Here is a 9148-nt window from a genome sequence, read left to right on the forward strand (position 1 = left end):
TCCATTTATCTGTCTCAGGAACTGTTTACTCTCCTGTCTGAGTGTTCGGTGCTGCTGGTAGCTGCTCACCACTTTCTGTTTGAATTTAGAAATTCCGGCTATTGGTCAGTTGGCAGCCACTGAGTCGGCATGGCAGGGTGGGGTGGGGCACCTCTGGCTGAGTTTACCTGAGTCTGTGAGCTGCGGCCTGGGGGTGAGCCTCCTGCCTGGGCAGCGGTTGTTCTTCTGAGCGGCTGGCTCTCACTGGTTGGTCCTTCTTGCTTTTCAAAGATGGCCCCTTTGTCTTCGATTTCCCACTTTAGTTCCAGTCTGGTCTGACCAGGTCTATGCCAGTGTCAAAGATGGCACTTTGCTCTGACAGTGGGGGATGTGTTAGCTTCCACAAGGTGCTCTGTGGGCCCAAGTGAGAATGTCTTTTGTGGGGTACTCATGCTTTCTCTGTGATTTTGGCCCATCTATGCTCAGCCTGTGATCTGAGTCTGGAGGATTTCTTCCTGGTCTCCGCTGTGTGTTTTAGGTGTGTGGAATGCTGGGCGCTGTGCTGGTGCTAGCATTGGCATGGCGGTGAGATTCTGCCAGGGCTCAAATCTGTGTTTTCAAGCCATCAAATTGGATTTTTTCTTTCTGGCCAGAATGCCTATACTGTTATAACTTATTTTGGCTGTCTTCCTAGGAGTTAAAGTTTCTCTGGAGTGGTAAAACCAGGATGTCAGGGGAGCTTAACTCGGGCCTTGCTGCTCCTCCGCTGTCTTCCTGGAAGTCTTATTCTGATGGATTTTATCTAAAGAAAGGAACAACCAGGTGGGTTGCAGATATGTTCTAGGTATCCTAGGACCATGTAGATTATGCAGAACAGCATGACAATCTTTGCAAGGTTTTTCATGCTTCCATGTGCATTACTCTGAAGCTTTAGCATTGTTTGAAAACACTGAATAACAAAGCATAGTACTTGGATATAAAAATCTATCCTCCATTTGCAATGATGTAATACCTGTTGGGTTATCTTGATCCACTGAGCAAAGCAAAACTGAACAGGATATTTGGAACAATCCATAAGGGCTGGAAGGTTGGAAGTACAGTAAGTTTCCCTTTATGTAGGTACTCTAGATATGAAAACTTGAGGGTTCAGAGAGGAAATAAAGAAAAATATGCCTTAATTTTTTTCAAGGATCATGACACAAATGCTTCTTATGCACTACTGGAAGAATATAAACAAGATGTAATGTAGGAGTCAAAAAAGTTGAGGTCATTGTGTAGAAGTTTGGATTTTTTTTTAAGGAAGAGAGCCAGCAGGAAGATTGAGGGAGTAGGACAGAGAGTGATGGGTGGGGTACAATGGTGCATGTATCAAATATCATAATGGAATTTATTAAAATTGAGAAAAGAAGTGGAAAAATTAGAAGAGACAAGGCAGAATCAAAGTGCAAATTTTGTTTTAAATGTATATTATGTACATGTACTGCAAATACCAAAATAAAACCCTTCACTTTTATTCTTAATATACACAAATAAAAATGTAGAGGTTGCCAAAATCAAACACAGACACGTAATATTTAGTCCTGAATTTATTATGCTTAGATGCTAATAAAGTAATGCCCAAACTAAATATTTAATGGTTTTGAGTTGTCATTATTCTTTCTACTATAGCAAAGATGTTGACAAGGTTACAGGTCTATACCTGGAGAGTCAGACATATTTTTCCTTTTTTAACAGGGCCTTGCTTTATTTTACCGTGTATTAAAAATAAATTCTCCAAGAACCATTGGAGTCACAATGATTGACATAAAAATTCTCAGCAAAGCAAAATTGACCAGTCAAAAGTCTGGCAAGAAACACACACCATGTGTTAAAAATACGTTCTCCAAGAACCATTGGAGTCACACTGATATACAAAATTAAATAGTCTCAGAAAGGCAAAACTTACTTCCTGTAGAGAAGAGTGCACCACCAGACAAAAATCTGGCAAGCAAGCACACAGAGCCTTGTCTCACTGAAGGGAAGCTGAAGTGACCAACTCTGTTGGCAGTCTATATCTGCACTGCTTTAGTGTGGAAGACAGATGACTTCTGTAATTTTGCTACTGTCATTTTGATAGATATAATTTGATGCAAGGGTATTATGATCTAAATGTACTGCAATAATCAAACCAATTTCATGAGAAAAGGTGGGTATGAAAGTTTATGATAGAACAGTCATCACATTTTAAGCAGCATATGTATGTGTATATATATGTATGTATACACACACACACACACACACACACACACACACACACACCCCGGCCCGCTGACCCACCCCTCTTCCAGCCGCTGGACCCACTTAGAAGTGCTAATGTGGCAGTAAAGCTGGGGTGGGGAAGGACTTCTTAGGCTGCCCTCCCCCACTTCTGATGGTTCAGCCGCCATGACCACTTAGATGTGCCACCGTGGAAGTGAAGTGGGAGTGGGGCAAGACTTCCTAGGCTGTGCCTCCTGCACTCCTGACGCAGCCTAATGCCATGTCCTCTCCTGCGGGTCAGTGGCAGTGATAATAGCCAAAACACATAGGAGTGAAGACGTATTTTACAAATAATAGTTTGGGCTGAATTAAGTTATCTAATCATAAGATTAATGATAGGAAAAATGAGTAGTGTTGCTTTTACTTTTAACATTTTTGTATGAATGTTCATTCTGTTTTAGAACTGAGGGCCTGGGGGCTATTTCTGAACTTTTTTATTCAACTCTAGCACTGTATCATTTGAGCCCTAAGCTGGATTTGTATCTTTTTGATGGTTAAATAAAGATCAGAGTCTCATGACTTTCTTGCCCTAGTGGTCTTTGAATTGCAATCCATAGATATTAGCCTCCTGAGTAGCTAGGGTTACCAGCATGAGTCATGAATGTCTGACTATATTTATTTTTAAAGTCTAGAAAAAACAAAATTATCTAATTTTAAATTTTAATAGAACTAAATGTATTGGGAGTACACATAGTTTTATTGTTGTTTTGTTATGATCTCTGAGTGAGAAAATCCATGGAGGCATGGTTAAAGGGGACAAAGGAGTTTTATTTATTGGCCTGTGACTAACTTGTCCTAGGCTACCCCACACCTAGGAGCAACTGCAGCCTCCAAAGGGGTGAGTTTTGTTTTGTTTTGTCTTTTCCTCCTCTCCACAGGTCTCTCCTCTCCACAAGCCTCTTTGAAGGACTCTGGCCTCTCTTCGGGCCTCTCATCTCTGGGCAGGCCTGTGGCCTCTGCTCCCCAGACACCTCTTGCTGCTTCAGCACCTGCCCCCCACTTTCTCTCCCCTCTCTTTCTGACCCAACACACCACCCTGCTCCTTGGAACACACAGCCTATATATAAGGTGCTCCACCGCTGCTCCAACCGCATCCACTGCTCCTTGAAACCCCACGCCCTCCAGTGGCCAAATACATGGCAGTAACATCAGCACTGGCCAGGACTTCCCACCCCCCTGATTATGACAGTTTTGCCTCTTGTCCCAAGCTGAATGAGTAAGCTGGGAACTAAGGACAATTCTGTTCTCCAAAAACCTGAGATTCTTCGGTCACATTACTTAGATAAGTACTGAAATTGCTGTCTTTTTTTTTTTTTTTATAAATAGTTGATGATGAAAACTAACATGTTATGTTCCTCCAATAAATGAAAAAAGAAAAAGAGAAGACAAAATTTTTCTTTGGTGGATACCAAGTGTGGTACCACATATCTAAACTGGTATTGTAATATCCTGTGAGGCCAGGAAATCCTTCCCCATGCCTGTGTCACTACCACAGACCGTAGGAAGAGGTGTGTTATTAGGTTGCATCAGGAGTGTGGAAGGGGCAGTTGAGTAAGTCCCACCCCATGCCGGCATCACAGCCATAGTGGCACTTCTAAGTGAGTCTGGAGGCTGGAGTGGGACAGGGTGTCAGAGAGCCAGGGTGTATATATATGCATATGGAGGCTCCAGAGAGACAGAAGAGAGAGGAGAGAGAAGCAGGCAGTGCCTGCCACTGGAGTGGAGCCTAGCCAGACCTGCTGAGAAGTCTGGAACCTAAGGCCTGCGGGAAAGTGCAGAGCCTGAGGCCTGCAGAGGAGTCCTGAGACTGGTGCCTGTGGGAGGAGCCCAGAGCCTGAGACCTGCAGAGGAGCCTGAGGTTTGTGGAGAGGTTTGAAATCTGAGGCCTAAGGCCTGCAGAGAGGCCTCCCCATAGGGGGAGGTGTGAGGCCATAGAGGCAAGGCTTGCTGGATGGAGGAGTAGAAAGAAGCTCCCTCCTCTGGACGTTTTGGGGGGTTGGAGGTTGAGGTGGTTGGAAGTTGAGGCTGTTGGAGATTTGGAGGTCAGGTCTCTGTTCTGTGTTCTGGGTAGCTAGCCCAAGACAAGGCAGTTGCAGGACAGCATTTGGAGGTGGAGGACTGTTTTGGTTCTGAGTTTTAGGTTGTAAATAAAGTTCCTTTGTAAATAAAACCCCTTCCCACCTTAAGTTGTGCCTCGATGGATTATTATCACTCTTGGAATACAATAGTATCACCTTAATAATCTTATTGTTTTTATATTCTTTCAGCTTGCTTCATTGTCAGCGGGAAATTCAAGCCAGTAAATTTGAAATCATGTCTGCAATGACATTTGGATATTTTGTATTTCTTCATATTACTATTCCCATTACAAAGGGAAAGAAGATTAAGAGATTAGTGATTAATTTGTAATTTAAACAGAAAATGAAAATTTTATAATGTGTTCCAGTCTTAATGTTTTTTTAAGTGTTTTTACTTTTCTACACATGCAAGCAGGGTTCTGGTTAGTTCTCTTGAAAGGGCTATGAGAAACAGGCAAGACTGACCTCTACCCACCCTCAAACCAATTTCTTGAGAAAGAAAGAAGAATCTGAGGATTTGTGGGAGGAAACATATTCATACCACATTTTATAACAGGCACTTAATATCTATTTTCCAACATCTCAAGGCACTTAATATCTATTTTCCAACATCTCAGGGAATAAGTCCAATGTAAACAAAAGATTTAAATAAATTCATAAGAAATTTCAATATAAAGGCTTAGAGAGAAGTAAAATTTCCAAATTATCAATGACAAAACTTTACTTCCGAGACAAAGGATAAAAAGACAAACCAATGCAACAGTAATACTTACAAAACTATATGGTGTAATCCAACTGCAAAACTCATGGGGGGAGAGAAAAGGGGGGAGGGGGAGGTGGGGGAAAATGAAGGAGTAGGTAACAAGCCTATGTGCTCAGTATGCTACCTATCACTGTACTTCTTCATTTTCCTCCCAGGAGATAATTCTATAAGATGAACATCTTGCTATAGCAATTATTGTCACATATTCAAGGGAATCTAGTCCATACACATTAGTGATACTTACAAACTCGTATTCACTTCAGAACCATTAAAAAATTCCATCATTTCTCATAAGCTAATTCAAAGAGTCAGCTTAGCTGCCAATCAACAAATGACTGCACAAAGTAAATGTGGTATACAGAAAGTGAAGTATAATGTAGCCCTAAGAACATCTGAAATTATGTCATTTGCAGAAAAATAAAAACCTGGATCTTAATTGAAATCTCTTATACTTAGAATTACAAATATTTCATGTTTTCCAACACATAATGATGGACCTGAAAAAGTTGAAATGTGGGCTTTTTATAAAGGGAGCTAGCAGAAAGGGTGAAGGAGGAAGTTTAACACAAATTAGATGGAGGGGAGATAGTAGGAAGATAGCAGAAAGAGAAGAGGGAACAACCTAATCTTTCTCTGACTAAACAGAATTTAGGGTTCCATCAGGTACCTCATGTCTTGAGGGTCACACCAAATAAACTATCAGTGCATTTGTATTGTTAGGATTGGATTTATAAAGAAAAGATGAGTCCCTCTAGAATCCTCATTATCATATTTCCTCAGGGAAAAGTGAGTAAAATATAAATTAGATCCTAATGTGAGTCCTACATGCAAGTGGTGTTTGTTTTGACTGGACTGAAGTAATATGGTGTCTGAATCATCTTGTTTACTTTTTGAATTGTTTTATTGGTAATATCACCAATTTAAAAGACAACTAAAATGCACTATTTTTTTCCATAGTGATATTTGAAGTAAAATACAGTTTTAATTATGTTAAGGTTTCAGATCTGTTTGTGACCCATTTTTTTTTGTGCCTAGCTAATGCCATTTTTCTTTATACAGTTAAAACTTGAAGTAACTATCTTCAGAGAAGAAAAACTTCCTATGTATTTCATTTGGCACTGACCATATGCAAAATAGTAAGTTGGAAATAAAGTTTCATTTTTAAGTGATTTCCAATGGTAAGGTAATGCTAGCTACAGAACATTTAAGCTGTTTCTCGTATGTTATGGCTGATAATTACATGTTTGTATCAGTGACAACACAAAGCAGGGGAAAGCATACATTTTCTAAAAGAAATTTAAATCTCTGATACTTCAGATTACTAAGGCAGAATATGGGTTTCTTATTCAAAAATATGTTTTTAAAAAACACCATTATTGTAATTCAAATTAAATCACAAGTTTTATTTATTTCGTTATGCTTGTTTACTAGGAGATTGAAGAGATTATTAATGAAAATATAACACCTCTTGGCATATGATATACTAGGACTATGTTTTATTGAACCAATTTAAGTAGCTAATTACAAAATTTAAGGAAAAATATGTTGCCAATTTTTGGTGATGCATATTGATTATGTAATTTAAGGAAAAACAAGGCTACAATATATGCATAAATCCAATACTATCAGTATATGTCTTACAGTTCAAGTTTCTAAACAATTTACAATTTATAAGTGTAAGTAAAAACAAATATAATTATTATTATTTAATGAAAGTTTGTCCCTGAATACATTGCTTCCACAATCCAACATATTTCATATATGTAAGTGCTTTTGTATTTTTCATAATCTTGTTATGCACAGATATTGAAAAAAATTAGTAGTTCTGTAGTCATGTATATTTGACAATGTAAGAATTTACATGACAAGATTTCTTGAATCATTTCATTCACTGCAAATTTATCTACCTCTAATTACATTACAGAAAAGAATTTTGTAGTTGTTGAATGATAGTAATCAAGCAAACAAATAGGCAAGTAACCATGAGGCCCTCAGTTCAAATTTCAGCACTAGCAAAATATTTCATATAAAAGAAGCACTTCTGGAGGTAACAGTGTTTAAACCTTATTTATTTAACTGTAATTGACTGCTCATCACCGTTACAATGAATTTTTTGAAGAAGCACTTCATATTTACACTACCATTTCAAAATAGACATACTTCAAAAAGATGACATAACACTGCTACATTCCCATACTCCAATGTTTATGTTTTTTTGCCTAAATGCTAGCATATATTAATACATCTCAAATAATATACAAATATATAGCACATAGTAATCTATGTAGCATGTATTTTGTGCTAAAACATATACAGTATGTAAGCATATAAATATAGAATAAGATAAGTAATAGGCAATATGTACCTTAAGCATCTACAATTGAGACAATGCCATCAATACACATAAAGATGGCACATTCAAAATGAAACAAGTGCCTATCTGTATATGAGAAATCCACCATCAGCTTCTACTGACTAAAAAAATCAACAGTATTACATGCTTGACAATAATTCCCAGAAGTTTCTAGGGCCTCTAGTAAATCAAGGGGTGCCTTTCTGAAAAGGAAGGGTGAATAAGCACAATGATATCATGAGTACAGTAGATGTAAAGTCTCCAAGTGAAGTTAGTGAACATAGTTCACCAGTATCCACTTGTCTTTATTAAGAATTTCTCAATTCCTGGGTTCCTTGGTTCCTTAGTTTCCCCAGACAGACTGTTATAGAAAGAAGAGATGGACCTCTACAACCTTAAAATGGTGACTCAGTTTATTCTCATTGGACTCTCTGACCTTCCTGAGGTACGGTACCCTCTCTTTGTGGCATTTGTCATCATCTATCAAAATACCTTGGTGGGTAATGGGGCCATCCTCCTGGCCATTGGCATAGAGCCAAAGCTTCATATTCCCATTTATTTCCTGTTAGCAAATTTGTCCCTGTTAGACATATTTTGTCCTTCGACTACAGTTCCTAAGTTGCTCCAGAACCTTTTGACAGAAGACCACAGCATTTCCTTTGTTGGGTGTGCTTTACAGCTTTATTTCTTGGTGGCCCTAGCTGGGACTGAGGTCTTCCTGGTCATTGTCATGGCTCATGATGGGTATTTGGCAATATGTTTTTCCCTTCGTTACACCCTTGTCATGACCAATATTCCTGTGTGCAGTTGCTGACTGGGACCTGGGCAACCGGTTTTCTCAACTCCCTTCTCCATACAGTGACTACTTTCAACCTATCTTTTCTGCAAGTCTAATTATGTTAGCCATTACTACTGTGATATCCCATTAGTGGTGGCCCTGTCTTGTTCTTCTACTTACATATCAGATATGCTCATTTTAGGTGTAGGAGGTATCTTGGCTATTAGTGCCATCCCTACAACTCTGATCTCCTATATATAAATTATCTACACCATCCTGAAGATCCAGTCAGCATAAGAGAAGCCCAAATCCTTCTCCACATGTGTCTCCCAGCTCCTTGTGATTTGTTCTATGGCACTGCCATCTTTACATATATGCACAGTTCTTCCAGTCAAAATGCCATAGCCAGAGATAGACTCATCTCCATGTTATATGAAGTAATGACTCCAATGTTAAATTCCATCATCTACAGCTTGCAAAGCACAGAGGTGAAAGGAGCACTCCGAAGGTTGTTAATGTTTCTGAACATAATTACTTGATGCAATATCAAAACTGATTGACTTGTGTTAAACCTCACAATTTCCATTGAATGTGTTACCAGATAATTATCATGTCAGAGAGTTATAATTTACTCTGTCTTCTACCTGTAGAAAGAGGAATGTTTTATATATAGACTATTACTTATTTAATAAACCATTTTTGGTCTTCAGTTATCTATTTTCTACCATACACTTTCCTAGCTCTATTCATCCCAATTGCTTCTGAACTAGACTGGTTCCCCAGTCTGCTGATGACATTCACTATATGAATTAATGTGTGGCACTCTGCATCTCCTTCTGTGCCCTATATTCCAATTTTCACTAATTGATGTGGTCACACAGCTATGGAAATGTTTATAC

At 38.8% G+C, this 9148-nt stretch overlaps 1 pseudogene; it reads left to right on the forward strand.

Moving 5' to 3' along the window:
- Positions 1 to 7850: 7850 nt before the first annotated feature.
- LOC125359826 lies at positions 7851 to 8788 on the forward strand (annotated as a pseudogene).
- The last annotated feature ends 360 nt before the right edge of the window (positions 8789 to 9148 follow it).

Source organism: Perognathus longimembris, chromosome 11 (assembly GCF_023159225.1).
Source record: "Perognathus longimembris pacificus isolate PPM17 chromosome 11, ASM2315922v1, whole genome shotgun sequence".
NCBI classification, from domain to species: Eukaryota; Metazoa; Chordata; class Mammalia; order Rodentia; family Heteromyidae; genus Perognathus; species Perognathus longimembris.